The 14,676-nt window shown below is 57.4% G+C and overlaps 1 long non-coding RNA gene across 1 annotated transcript; it reads left to right on the top strand.

Moving 5' to 3' along the window:
- Positions 1 to 4,074: 4,074 nt before the first annotated feature.
- On the top strand, positions 4,075 to 9,422 carry LOC142093666 (uncharacterized). Its single transcript, XR_012677488.1, has 3 exons — positions 4,075 to 4,278; positions 5,931 to 5,988; positions 9,004 to 9,422. It is a non-coding gene; the product is annotated as an uncharacterized LOC142093666 (long non-coding RNA).
- The last annotated feature ends 5,254 nt before the right edge of the window (positions 9,423 to 14,676 follow it).

Genomic DNA, 14,676 nt, shown 5'->3' with positions numbered 1-14,676 from the left:
GACCTGGAGGTGGCCATGCAAATGGTCTGTATAATATCCTGTAATAACCCTGTCCAGGCAGCTCCGAGGAGGCTGAATTCCAGTAACAGGGCATCTGACCAGGCTCATTCGCAGCGGCAGGCAAGGGCTGGTGCTGCGGACGGCAGAGGCTCGTGAGTCCTGGTCCCCTGGGGGGCTCAGCCCTGGACCCCCCTCATCCCCAGCACCCAGGCAGGGGGGAGCCTCCAGCCAGCCTTGGGATGCGGGTGGTTTTGCTGCTGGGGGAGGATGTGCCCCCCATGCATGGACCATTAAGGACCCACACGCCGCTCCCGCTCCGTGGAGCCTCCCCAGGGATGCTAAAGAGGGTCAGGCTCAGTGAGAGACACCACATTCCCATCTCCAAACCAGCCTGATAAATCACCGGGACAGAGAGACTCAGACAGGGGCAGGAGGGATCGATACGGGATGGCGCACGCTGAGCCAGCCCCCGGGCGCACGTGCTGGGCACGCAGCCGGGACAGGGGAAAAACAGGGTGAAAGAATTCAAAGCACATCCTGGGATCGGGATAAAAGCTCAGTTTAAACCCCCTCCCATCCCTTCCCACAGGTAGGGAAGCTGGGAGCAGTGAAAAGAGATGATAAAAAATAGTTCTTCTCCCGGCGCCGAGCAATGAAAGGAGACAGAGCCATCAATCCGGCTGCCTCTCCCCGGGGATGCTGACACTGCCGGCGCGGGCTGGGGAGCAGAGCCGACCCCCCTGGGATGCGGAACTGGCAGGCAGGCACAAAGGAGACTTTATTTGCCCCCCCTTTGCCAGATGCATTGAAGGAGATCAAGAAAAAACACCCTTGCATCACTGGAATTGAGAGGGGAGCAAAAACAGTCCTGGCTGGAGGTGTGAGTACAACAAAGTCTCCTGTCACCCGGCCGCTGCGCACACGGCAGGTAAGGAGACGCTGCCGCCGGTGCCAGCCCTCGCCATGATCAATTAAACTGACAGCATCCGCTGGTCCGTGCTTCTTTGTATCCCTGGAGCACCCAGAAGGCGAGCGGGAGGCTGGCGGGTCTCCAGGTGGGAGCCTGTAGCTTTGCCTGCATCCCAAGCCGGCAAAGCCGAAATCCCTCTCGAGCAAGGCGCAGGCACAGCCGGGGCAGCAGCGTCCCTCCATACCCCTGTTTTTGGGATGTTCCACATTCCCAGCACAGCCCAGAGCTTCCCAGCCTGTGTCCCCTCGCTTGCCAGCCCGCCGGCTCTCCAATTGCCCAGGAGAGACCCCGGCCTCTTTGCTGCTTGTGTCTGCACCGCACCAAGGGCGAGGAAGCCCTGGTCTTTGCTCCAGGTTTCTGTGCATAGCAATAATGATAATTAATCAGAAATAGCTTTCATGAAACAGGATCCGCTTGTGCCACTGGGTTTCTTTCCTGTTAGGGGAAACAAAACAAGATGTAAACCAAAAAACCCACCCAACACTGGGTGCCCTGATAGAAAAGGCATAAATGATACATAATCCGATGTGCTTGGGGAAGCAGCTCTTGAAAGAGATTGACTTTGACAGCCTAATAAATGTCAACTTGTGACGGGCCCCAGCTCCGAGATGAATCCTCCAAACTTTAATTGGAGACATGATGCTCCCATTACCCAGAACAGAAAATCCCACCTCCCTGCCTCGGATTTCTCCATTGATAAAATTATCTTTTTTTATGCCTCTAATTGATTGCAATGTTGCCCTTCCCCTGGAGAATTTGCTCCAGCAGCCCGGCAGGGCTGGAGAGGAGCCTCGGAGATGGCTGGAAGGGCCCCTGCACGGCGCAGGGAGGGGACGAGGGGCACAGGGAGGCCCCCACGACCCGTAGCATCCTTGGTGAGCCCATCTGCTTCCTCAGAGGAGGAGGAGGAGGAGGCAGGGACTGCCAGGGAGGGATGGCGAGTGAACTGCCAAGGCGGGGAGAGGGAAAGGCATCGCAGAAATTAGCTGATAGCCATCTCCCTACCTGATTTTAATTATCCTGTCAGATTTAGCAGGCAGATTTCAGCCCCGCTCGCTGGAAGCTGACAGAGCCTCGGCGGCGCTGACAAGCAGAGATTAGCGAGGCTAAGCCGGGGACGCGGCTGGAGGCTCCCGCCTCGCCTCCATCTCTGCCCGCCGGCAGGTCTGGGGCACAAGGAAAAGGGGGTTTTGCTTCCGAAGTGGAGCGGGAAGAGGGGTCGCTGCCACCCTGAGCGGCACAGGGTGCCCGCAGCCACCTCCAGCCCCCCCGGGGGCACAGCGGGTGCTGGGGCACGGCGATTCAATGCAGCCCCTCTTCTCCGCCGTCTCCTTCCCGAGCAATGCAAGAGAAACCCCTGGCATCAGCCACCAGCTGTGCCAGGCATTAGGAGAGGAAAAACGGCCAGTGTTCCTACAGGCTAATGGTCCGTATTTTGTTTACACTTTCCACTTTCTCATCTAATAGCTGCTCCTGGGCTCACTGTCATTTTTCTCTCCTTGCTGCTACCGCCAGCAATTACTCCCCAGCATTTGCATTTAATGATAAGGCCGGGGCCGGGTGTTTTGAATAGATGTCACACGATCAGTGCTTTAATAGCGATGCTGCTCCCTGTGTCGGGGCGAGAGGAGCAGGAGGGGAAAGAGGGGCACAGAGGAAGGGCGAGCAGGAATCCGGGGCGGCAGGACCAGCGTGCATGCCCATGGAGCGTGCATGGGACCTCTGCATGCAGCTAAACCAGTGCCCTGTCTACTGGTGCTACCGGTGTGGAGCAAGGCAAGGGGAGTGTTTGGAGGAGCCAACACGGAGCTTACCCCTCCCCTTGCTAGCAAGGCACGGCTCATCATTAATGATTTCTTCTTAATTAGGCTGTTCTGTCCATTGTAACCATGCTCTGGCATCTTTGGCACCAAGGTGTCTCAGAACAATAAATGTATTGGCGAGAGAATGAATTCCCCACCTATCGCTTAGGTAGCGTGGAAATAATTACATAGCAACTAGGTGAGCTCAGATTTCATGAAGCTCTTTTGTTCACCGGGCGCCTGATCCCAAATGTTGCAGGTAACGGATACGGCAAACACACGGCTACACACGCACGGCTATGCGGAGAGGGATTAAGGGGGGAATAGCGAGACAGGAACCCTGGCACAGGGCTCCTCTGTGGGAACCGTACGGGTTCAGCATCACCTGAGATGGAGCCGCCAGCAAAACACCCCCCAGCACATGGGCTGGGAACACAGGGGGAAGGTTTAAACTGGAAATGTTTGAAAACAGGGGAAAAAAGACCCAGCCGCGAGAGAAATCCAAGACACCTCATTTTAATTGTCTGCCGCTCTCGGCTTACCGGCTAACGCCTGGCGAGAGGAACGGCAGAGGCGTTTTCCAGCTGATGAGCAGCGGTTGTCTTCATTTACAAATAGCTCCTCTGATTAATTGCAGGGAGGCGACGCATTTCTGCTGGCATCGCTGATGAGCCCTTCGGGGACCAGGGTCACATTGCGAGCTCTGCTCCTGCCAGGGCAAGGGCTGGAGCCACACAGGGGGGTTTCTGCAGCCGTGGCATAGGAGCGGGACCCCTCGAGCCCCGCGCCTGACGCCGGGTCACCCAGCACAGCCGCCATCCTCCCGGTCCCTGTCGGGGCCTGGGACCTCCATTTCAAAGCAATGGGGTGCACGGGGACCTGAAAGTGGCTTTTGACTTCGCAGCGGGGGATGCAGGGAGGGGATGCCAGCAGCCTTGCCAGGATGGGTTGTCACCCTGGTGCTTTTGCACAGTGGAAAGGCCCTGTAATCGTGCATATGTTACTGCATTAGGCTTGAATCCCACATGCAAGCTGCCAGAGCTGGGGGACAAATCCTGTTCTGTGTGAGCACCCAGCGACAGTGCTTGATCCTGCTCTCGGAGACTGCGTGCCTGCACCACAGCCCCCAGGACGCTGCATCTGCAAAGTGCGGATGAGCAGGAATGAAGAGAGCTGGGAAAAACCCTCCCTTACACCCTCCCTTTACAGCAGAGCGGTGGGGAGGGAGCTTTGCATCGGGAGGCATCCTGGTCCCCAGCGCAGGGTGCAAGGCCAGCGGTGCCGCAGGTCCCCGTGCAGGGCGAGCGGAGCAGAAGCCGTGCGGCAGAGCTCGGGAGCCACCGTGCTGCTGGAGGCAGCAGCTCTCCGATGAGCCACGCACAAAAAACCCACCCCACCACCACCGAACAGCGAGCTCCTGCCTCTTTGAGGCCATTAATGAACCCACAGCGCTTTCTGAAAGAGTCCCCGCGCTCACCGCAAAGCCCTGGCCCGGCTCCAGCCACGGTAATTACATTCTGCCTCCTAAGTTCTCCCCTGCCTGTGCAATTAGGACGGGCGAGAGCATTAGCGAGCGGCTCAGCGTGCCCTGGCCCCGGCCCCGCTGGGGGCTGTTTTCGGAGCGGGTTGTGTTTCACTGCAGGAGCCCCTCCACCCACAGCTCTCCAGTAAAGCCGGGATGCTGGGGATGCTGGGGGGGGGGTCCGGGGGCTTTTCACTCCTCCCAGACCTGCAACATACCCCTGGAAGATGCTGCCATTCCAGTGTAACCAGTCTGCCATCCCATAGTGCACGGTGCACGGTGCAGGTACAGGAGGAAGAAAAACCTCCTTGCAAGGACCTGAGCCGGAGGGGGCTCAGTGCTGCGGGGACGGGGGGGGGCTCAGCAGCATTCGTCCCACCCTCGGCCACCCCTCATCAGCATGCACGGGGGCTGAGCGGCGGCGCAGCTCCCGCCGGTGACAGGTTTATGCAAGATGAGTTATATAAGCCGTGCAGAACCGGAGTCACTGGTAATGAGACGCTTGTGAAATCTTGCACCGATCTGTGTCAGCGCCCTAATCGCAGGCGACAGCTGGGCTCTGCGGCTGGTTGGAGATGATAATATTAATGTCAGGAAGCATCAAGCGGAGGATGCGCCTTTCAAAGGGGGGATTACACTCCTCGCGGAAGAAAAGGAAACAGCCCTAATCTTTGCTGTTGGATCCCGGGTGCTGGCGGGGCCCCGGGGAAGCATCTCGGAGTGACCTGGGCTGGGGTGGCTGCACGTGCCATGGACACAGGCGGCAACATACGTGCACATACGGGCACGGGGTATAGCCAGGCCGTTTGCAGTGTGAACGTCGTTATCATGGTCCAAGTCCCATCACCCGCTTCTCTTTCATCCCGCTCCCTGCATCCCACCTCCTGCCTTCCCTGCCCGTCCCCTGCCTCCGCCACTGCCCGCAGTGGCCCCGGGGCTCAGCATCGCTGCCCGCAGAGAGGAAACTCGGGCTGAGAAGCAACTCCAGGTGCAGAAGCGAAGCTCCCTTTGTAATTCAAGCGGCTTTTCCCCATCTCCGGGTGCGGCTGCCAATCCAGAATTTATTAGCATGCAATCTGCTCTCATCTGGGATGCCGGTGGAAGGGGAGCTGACAGGCAAGCGCAAACAAACAAACAAACTACAAAAGCAAAGGGTCGGGGATGCTGCGGATCTGACGGATGCGAGGCACCCGGGTACCGCAGCTGGGTGGAGACGGGCAGAGGTGCCGGCCACAAAGGCTCGGGTGGGAAAAAGCCCTTAAGGATCACATTTTCCTTAGTTATTCACCACGAGCAGTCTTCACAGCTCACAAGCCTTAAAAAGGCTGGCGATGCCTTTTTGGTCAGCAGAGTCTTTCTCCTGTCCTAGAACTCCTTGCACTTACGAAAGGATGACTACAAAAACCTGGAGTCATTAATCTATATCTCTGCTGTAGGTACATCAGCTCAGAGCCGCTTTTGGGCTGGGTGCGCTCGGTTACAGCGGCCAAATCCCAGCTGTGGGAAAAGAGCTGCCCCCCAGCTGGGACCGATGAGCTGGGGAGGCAATAAAAGCCCGGCGGGGGGAGAGGGCTGGCTTTGGGCTTTGCTGGGGCAGGGCAAGGTGGGTTGCATTATTTTTTTCCTCTTTTGCAAGGGAAAAAGCACTTCTTGCTCAGGACTGAAGCAGAAGCTCACAGCGCTGCACCGTACAGGTAAAACGCTGCTTGCTACCTGCCCAGAAATGCTTGTTTTTAAGCTGTCCCTCCTCAGCAGCTTTACGCTTTGCTTTTTGCTGTTCAGTTTGCTCTCAAAAGCCTGGTGTTCACAGGCCTGGCCCCTCGTGCGATGCACGCTCCTGTGTTTGGTGCAGCAGAGACGGGGAGCAGTGTGGGGTTGCTGGGGCACGGGGGGCTGCAGAGAAGCAGCAACAGAGCAGCCGGGGAAAAAACTGAAGCAATAAAAGAGCAGGTCCCCCCGTGGGGGGGAATTAGGGATCAATAACCCAGGAAGCAGAGTGCAGCAACCCTGAAACTCGCTGATGAGAGCGAACCAGGGGAGCAGTTAGCCCAGAGGAGCAAAGGTCCTAAAGTGCAGGTGGAGGGGCCCGGAGCTGATGGCTAACGGGGCTTTGGGGGACAGTAAAGAGATGATGGCTGCAATAATGCGCCATAGGTTACAGCATATGCCGGAGGAGCTGCAGGGTGAGCTGGGGGGAGCACTGCACTTACCGGGGGGAAAGGCAATCAGATCCTCAGTAATGGGTCTGAAAGGGGAGAAGGGGGGTGCTGGCCTTCAGGTGCCGTGCACCGTTTCAGCCCTGGGATGCCAAACGTCGGCTCCCTGACACCAGAGGGTATCGGGGCAGAGGGCAGCACCTCGGCTGCCTCCATGCTCATGCAGGACTGCATGGTGCAGAAGAGTCCTGGAGTAAATGGGATCAGCATTGCATGACCAGGTCTGCTCCCTTTCCTGGGCACTCCTTATCCCCGTGGAGAAAGAAGGGCTCTGCCCATGGGTTATTCAAAGCCCCAGTCATGGTATTTCACATTTTTCCCTTAGTGTGATGCTGCTGGGGGAGAGAGGCGAAGGGGCAGCAGCTCTGTGTGCTGGTAGCAGCCAGGGCAGGATCAGGTCCTACACATCGCCTGGGGTCTGCAGCTGGGTGTGTGTTTAGGGGATGGGATAAGATGTGGTCTCAGCGAGCAGCTGAGAAAACAGATTATACTGGCAGCAGGGCCAGGGGAGCCGGGCTAATTGGAAGCAGAAGGGAGTCTGGGGTGCTCGTGAGCGCAGAACTCGTGGAAAAGTGGATCTGTGACTCAGTGATTGACTTCTTAACTCAATTACTCTGGAGGCTGTTGCACAGACTCAACTTAACACCACCCCGGCTCTCTCCTGAGCAGATCCGCTGCTGTTCAGCAAAGATAAAGCTGGCGCTGCCCTACCCGCGCTGCTGGGCTCCTCCGTCTCCCCATGGCACTGGGTGTGGGGATGTGCCCCGGCTGGGGCAGGGGAGCAATTAGTGCTGAGCGCTGCGGGACATGGCAGGAGAGCCCGAAAGGTCAGGCGAGCTGGCTGCACTCCATAAATCCCACCGAGTGCTGGCGGAGAGGACAGCTTTGCTTCGTCTCCATTATTACTTCCTTATGCATAAATACACGGTATCGATGAGGCCATGAATCAAAATCCCCGGCTGGGTCAGCAGGAATGGGAGCTGCCCTCAGCTCTGCCTGCACCAGGGCTGATCCTGCCCCGTGCTCTCTCTTCTCGTGCCACCCAGGGCTAAGGGGGATTGGGCTCAGGGGTCTTGGGACCCCACGCCTTGGAAATTTGGTGCAATTAATTTTTTCCCGTGCTTAGCCTAGATCTGCAAGAGGGCGAGGAGCGGAGCCCCAGACCTCTCAGCCTCTGCCTGCTCCGAGCATCCCGGCTGCCTCCCGGGATCCCCCTCCGGAGGGCAGGGAGGGGGTGGAGGGCAGGGGAACCTGCTGCCAGGGAAAGGGCTCCGCTGCTGCCATCTCTTAACCAGCTGCAGCAGCTTCTGTTATCTTCTAATGCACCAATATTTCTTCGAGATTGTGCTCAGTTGCTTCTCGCCCCATTATCACTCAAATGTGTATTTTATGTGACTGCAACAAAGGCAGGTCGTTCCCCTTATGCACTGAGGTGGAGCGGCTTTGCCGGCAGGATGCCGGGGTGAGGGGCAGGAGGCAGCCGGGGCTGCCCCATCCCACCCCTCGGATCTGCCCCTCTTGCCTGTCCTCCCTCCAGGTACCTGCCCCACACGCTGCCTCTTCCCAAGCCCTCTTCTCCCTCCTGGTGCTTTATTCCTGTCCTCGCTCCTTCCTCCTCTCTCCATCCCTCGCTCTCCTCGTTGGAGCAGCCTTGGGGGGGAAACCAGAGGTCTTGGCACTCTGCAGCCTGCCTGCACATCTCCGGGGCTAACCCAGGGAAGGCGCGGGAGGGATGCGAAGGGCATAGGGGATACAAGAGCTGGCTTTTCTCGGGTGAAAAGCCTCCCTAGCAGAGCCCTTGCCATTGCCCATGCAGAAAGCTCAGGCAGCTGTGGCCACAAGTTTTAATTAAAATTAAGTGTTGCCCGCAGCTCCTGGACACAATGACTCAGTCACCAGGTATCGGCTCCGCTGACAAGGAGTGTAATTAAGACGCGAGCATTTCTCCTTCCCCAGCCCTGGCACGAAGCAGCCCTCCTCCCCGCGATGCTCCTGCCCTCCCGGGCACTGCCGTGTCCCCAGGGACACGCAGCGATGGCACCCGCTGCGTCCCGGGGCTCCTTCGTTCCCGTAAGGCTTTGGGCCATGGTACAAATCGCTCCTCCACCCCGTGCTGGGAGGCATCGTGCAATCACAGTGCTGGTGTCAGCCCCAACCCCTCATTAAGTGCCATGCCCCCACTCAAGTAATTACTCCTATTTATAACCGAGCGTTCGCAGCCTGCCCTCGATAAACCCCCCGGCTGCTCTACCTCCCGCGCTCCTGTCGCTGACACAGAGCAGCAGCTATTTTTACCCCTCTCCCCTGGAGATGCTTCGCTCCCGATTCCAGTCGTGGGATTTAAAGAAACTCTGCTGCTCCTGCCACCTGCTTCCCGGGGCCCCTGGGGCTGAGGCAGGGATGCTGGCACCCTCCTGCCAGGGCAAAGGCTCGCCGGGTCCCCCCTGGGTAGGGGACTGAGTCTGAGCGTCATCTCTTGTTATCCCTCTTCAGGCAGGAGATGCTCCATGCTGGCAGATGTGGGATCGTGTTAATCCAGCGGGATCTCTGGAGCCCTCCAAGGACCTTCATCTACTGATCTCGCCAAAGGGTGAAGTAAAGCGTGATGCGGGGGGACCCATGGAACAGCTTTGCAAACCAGCTCTTCCCAAGAACCAGGGTCTCGCTGCAAGATGAGGCCAGACAGACCCAAAGGAGAAACCCCTTGGCGGAGGATCCATGTCCAAATGAGGCCCCGCTGCTGTGAAAAGACCTTTTTTCCCTGAATATCTGCTCCCGTCCGTGCTCTCCAGGGCAGGGTGCTGGACTGAGCCCACCCGGGGTCAGCCGAGTCAAGCAGCACCTCCGTGCAAAGGCAACCCATGGCACCAGCTCCTGCTGCCCAGTAAAAATAGAAACCTTTCTTTATTGTCCCACCAGCTCTTTTGGATGCAATTGCTGCATTTCAAAGAGGAAACGCTGCTCTGAACTCGGCATTAACACCTATCAGTGTAATTTCGCACAGCGAGTTAAGGAAGCAAAGCAGCACTTAACGTGCTCCCGTGCTCTGCGGTCCTGGGTGCCAAAGTGCTCGCAGACAGCTCAGGCCTTTGCAAACCCTCGAGCCGAGCTGGAAAATGCCTTCCCATCCATCTCCATGTGCAGGCCAGGCCTGGGATAGAAAGGAAGATGATTCATCCTCTATTCCAACATAAACCCAGCAAGGGAGTCTGCCTGCGGGGAGCTGAGACCAGGCAGGGAGAGCACCGGGCTTTAGCATCCCACGGGGCTGAGCAGCAGGAGCTGCTTCGCCTTCGTCTGTCAGGACAGCAGGTCTCTCGCCAGCCTGGGAACTAAACCTTCCTTAGGATACTTATATTAGTATACTTATACTTCCTTAATATACGTATATCACCTCTGGGGGAGCTTGCTGCCAGACCCGCGGCTCTCCGGGGCTGCCAGCATCCCTGCACCCCGGTCCTGTCTGCGGGGACACCGGGAGGACGTTAGCTCAGGGCTTTTCTTTGATTATAAGCAGCGATCGGTGCTGCTTGTCACCTTGTGCCGAGCTCCTGCTGCCGGCTCACCCTGTGCCGGGCACGGCGGGCACCGTGGCACGGCCCCTGCGGCGAGGCAGCAGAGCCGTGCATTAATCATTCCCACTGCACGTTGAGCCATCTGGATGGTATTGGCCCTTCTGCCACACCACGGAGGATTGTTAACACAAAGCATATGCTTTGTTTGAAATTAATAATAATTGTAGGCTCTCACCAGCTGCTGGTAATTGGCTCCCCTTTTGCAGAGATAACTGAGAGCAGCAGGGTGGAAATTCAACCGATTCCTGGCTCCTTTTCTAATGAGATAAGTCCCCGGGAAAGGTGGCTGTTCTGCAGGGGACAGCGTGACACCGGCCGGGTAATGGCTTTTAATAACCGGCTACACGTGCCCCGTGCCACGGTGATGGTAACACAAGCACCGGGGCTGCTCGGGGACCCCGGGGTCCCCTCGGCAAACCCTTGCAGCAGCCGCAGAGGGAGCAGACCCTTTCTGGGCACCGACCTGGCCGGGGAAGGGCAGGTTTTAGCAGCCTCGTTTGCTGCTTTATTGTTGCCGTCAGCAGCAGATCAGCACGGAGGGTGTATTTTTACATTGTCTTGCCTAAGCATCAGTCTGGGCAGGTGGGTGTTGGGAGGCTGGTGGGGATATTTATATTGCAGTCCTGACAAAATCTGCGTGCGGAGGAGCACTGTAAAACATACAGAGCGTTATTTTTGTTCAAACAGTGCGTATTAAGGCGAAGGGAACGTACTAAACGCATCCGCTGCAGCAGAGACATATGGGAGCTGAGGGCTTTTAAAAATCTCTGGATTCAATCTAGGCTTCTAAATGCAAGCCACCCCGTGACAGCTCTGCGGCTGCAGGGGAGCGAGCGGGCAGGGACACGGCAGCAGCCGGCAGGACTCTGAAACTGGGGCTCTGGCCGCATCCCCCCCTTTGCCATCATTAGGGTCCAGCCGATACCTTTCCTGGGATTCCTGTAATGAAAGGGTAGGAGTAGCATGCAATATCCAAAGAGCTAAAACGCTCTCCCGGGCTCCGTGCAGCGCTGCTGTAATACAGCTTATCGGTGTTTTAGCCTTCGTCAAATATTCAGCGCTGGAAAATGACACGGAGGGGATTTCAGGCTCACGGCGGGGTGTGGGAACCCTTCCCCGTGCTCCCATTACCCTCCACAGCCCAGCGAGACCACCGGCACTGCAGAGATCACCGTCCCGTAAGAACAGTGATGCCCTGGACCAAACCCAGCAGCAAACTGCCTTTCCAGAAGGCAATTGCCTTTCCACGCCCTTGGCCACCAGCCCTCCTCATCTCCTTCAGGCCCAAGCAGCACATTTGGCTGCTCTTTTAGTCCAGGCTTTGCACGCACGCTCTCTCTGGAACGTCAGCCTCTCCAATCTCACGGGGCATCACGTTGGCCTCAGCGCATCCCGGTGGGAGAGTCCAGCCGTGCCCTCCTTCATCCCGCAGAAGGATGCTCCCCAAACCCTGCCTCCAGCCAGGCACCCCTCGGTGCCCTGCCCGGGGGCGTTTCGGTGCTGGGGGGATTGCTGATGCTGCGATGTGCCCCTTGCAGCTGCAGCTACGGGGTTTTTTCCCCCACACCAGCCGTCATTATAAATATTGCCAAATGAGTGGGAAGGAGAGGGAGGACCAGTAACTCTGCTACGGGCTGGCACCAGCCCGGGAATTTGCACCCAGGGCTAGCAGGGGGCTCCTGGCTGCAAGGGGGTGCGGGCTGGCCGAGGTCCCCGGGATCGATGCGGGTGGGTCTGCGGGGGCTGAGCACATCGTCCCGCAGCTGAGCCGTGGCCAGCAGAGGCCATGGGATCAATGTGGAGTGAAGGAAATACAGCTGCGGACACACGGCTTTTACAGCTTCCTTCCCCAAGAAAGGCTGTTTTTTATGGACTTCTGGTAATTGCCAATTAATTTTGCTGAGGCCAAGGGCAGGAAGGCAGCCCAGCTCTTTAAGGGCATCCATGCAGGGGTGGGAAAATGGAAAAACAGCCTCCTTTTTCCCACCTATTTTCCTGTACAGTCCTAAGCAGAGTCTGGACTGATGCAATCCCTGCAAAATCCCAGCGATGACCAGTCCTGCACTTCTCCAGCCACTGAAAAGGAAAGAAAAAGCAGGCTGGATGGAGTTAAGAGTTGGCCATAGCTCCAACCCGTGGCCACAGTCACCACCTCCCGGCTCCTCGTCCTGCACCTTGTCATCAGCTTCGTTTATTCCCCATCCCGAGAAGGCAGCCGGGAGCTCCAGAGCTCCAGAAACGAGACAAGCGAAGAGAATCCAGACCCTCCCAATTAGGCAATTTTTCTGAATGAAGGGCCCTGCTCCGCCCTGCGCAGGGAACGTGATTGACATAAATCCCGGGGCTGATTAGGGGCTTGTCATTTAGCACCTATAATGACTCCCTCCTAATAGTATTAGGGCCTCCTTGGCGAGACGCTAATGCAGTTTGTAGCTGCACCGTGGCGCCTGGGATTCGGCCGCCGAGCGGCGAACGCGCTGCAAAATGAACACATCTCTAATCCGAGGAGACAGTAATGAAAAAAGGAGCTGCCTTGACAAGGTGCGCAGAGCAGGGGGGAAAAATGGTCCCGGTATGCCCCGGCCCCAGGAGCATCGTCTCCTGGCCGTGGGCAGCATCCCCACCGGGCTGCTCGGTGAGCTCACTCCTTCCCTATTTCCCCATCCCGGAGATGCCCGTACCCCTCTTTCCTTGCTCTGCCCCTCCGAGCCTTGCCAGCCCAGCCTTCCCCTGGGATCCTCCCTGCTTTCTCTGCAGGGGCTGCATCCCTGGTCCGTGCCCCTGGCCCCGGGATGCAGCTCTGCCTTCTCTCCCGGAGGGTGGTTGGGGAGAGGGGCAGGGGCGTTTGTTGGAGGTAGCGACCCTTAAAGCTCTGAACAAATCTCTGTTTTGATTAGCTCTGCTCCTAAATGATTTATAATCAGCATAATACAATAACGACAATAACTCCCTAATCAGATTAAAGCGCTCTCCATTTGTCTGGGGCTTTGCGCTGTAATCTCTTCCTCCCCTCTCTGCCATTGATTTTATTTTCTCTGCCATCGATTTGGTTTTCTCAGCCCAGCCCCTCGCTGAGCCCCACCGAGGGCTTTTCTAGCCTTTGCATCCTCCTCACCTGGACTTGATATTCCAGGACACGTCCCCTTTTCCATCCTAAAACCCTGTCCATGCAGTCGGGGTAGGCAGGGGAAGCCGTGAGCAATTTACTCCAGCAGCAAAACCCCCGGTGCTTCACCCGGCCCGTGCTGCTGCCTCGGTGAAATTTGATTAGTGCCATTCGCAGCAGCTCCCTCGTTAGCCTGGCTGGCACGGAACAAATCTCGTTAGACCCATAGGATCTTTAAGTGAAGTCCGGAAGGTGTTTCCATTTCTTTGGTTAATGAAGAAAAAAAGTGGCGGAGGCGGCTGGAAGGAGCGGGGATTGCAGCAGGGAGCCGGGCTGGAGGATGATGAGGAGACAGGACTGTGTTAACACTGATTAATAATAAATAACCACCATAATGAGTACTAATTAATAATAGCACACGCTTAAGCAATTGATTCCCGGTGAATGGCATCGTGCCGTCAGGAGTCCTCGTTGCTCCAGCTAACCAAGCCGGCGGCGCTCCTGGCCATGCCCGGGTCGCCCAGGGTCCGGAGATGGGAACCAGCCTGGTCGTGGACAGGGATTATCCCTCGCTGCTGTAGGAGCAGACCCGGGAAAGGATGGGGAGCCGCGGGCTAAGGAGCATCTCCCATCCCTCAATGCACCCTGCTGCCTCCCAAACCCCTGCCCGCGCCGGGCAGCAGGTCCCAGGGCACGGCAAGATCTGCCACGCTCCGCGTTTTTCCTTGGTCCAATGTTCACTCCTGGAAAAAACTGCTAGATACTTGTTTTTTCCTTTTTTTTTTGACCAGTTTTAGGTGTTTCTGCACAGGGAGCATCCCTGTACCCTGCGTGAGCCTGGCCAGGGCGGGCAGCGGAGCCCACCGCTGCCTGCACGAGGGGAGCACGGCTGCGGGGGACCTGTTTGTTTCCCGGCCCCTTCAATTCAGCATGGGCTAGATAGATTGATACAGAGCTTTAATCAGTGTAATATATAAAGCACTTAATTTGCCTTATTAAAAGTCTGCACTTTGGATTTTCAGGATCCGGGAAATTAAGTCAAGCACCTAAGCATTTATTTGATTGAAAGAGATTATAAATAATTCATGCCTTTTCTTTGCCTTTGGTGGCAGACCTGCTGGGGTGGTGGGGGGCCGGCAGCGGCTCCCGAGGTCCCTCTGTGGCGGTGATGGAGCTGGTGTGCACCGGAGATGGCCCGTCCGGGGTGATGGGCACCGACAGAGCCTGGGGCAGCCCTGGGAGACCATTCTGTGCCAATGGGGACTTGGGACCGGTGCCTCTCACCGTGCCCGGCTGAGGGGCTGGATGTCCCCTAGCAAGGGCTGTGCAGGGCTGGAGGTGGCCGGGAGGAGGAGGAGGAGGAGGAGGAGGAGGAGGAGGAGGAAGAGGCTGACCCAGAGCAAGTCAGGCTGTGTCAGGCCACATACTGGTCTCAATGTACTGGGAGGAGAGGAGCCAGCCACTAAAATCACCATGACAATAAAG

This window comes from Calonectris borealis, chromosome 27 (assembly GCF_964195595.1).
Source record: "Calonectris borealis chromosome 27, bCalBor7.hap1.2, whole genome shotgun sequence".
Taxonomy (NCBI): Eukaryota; Metazoa; Chordata; class Aves; order Procellariiformes; family Procellariidae; genus Calonectris; species Calonectris borealis.
The sequence above is the reverse complement of the archived record's forward strand: the minus strand, read 5'-3'. Positions and strand labels throughout refer to the sequence as shown.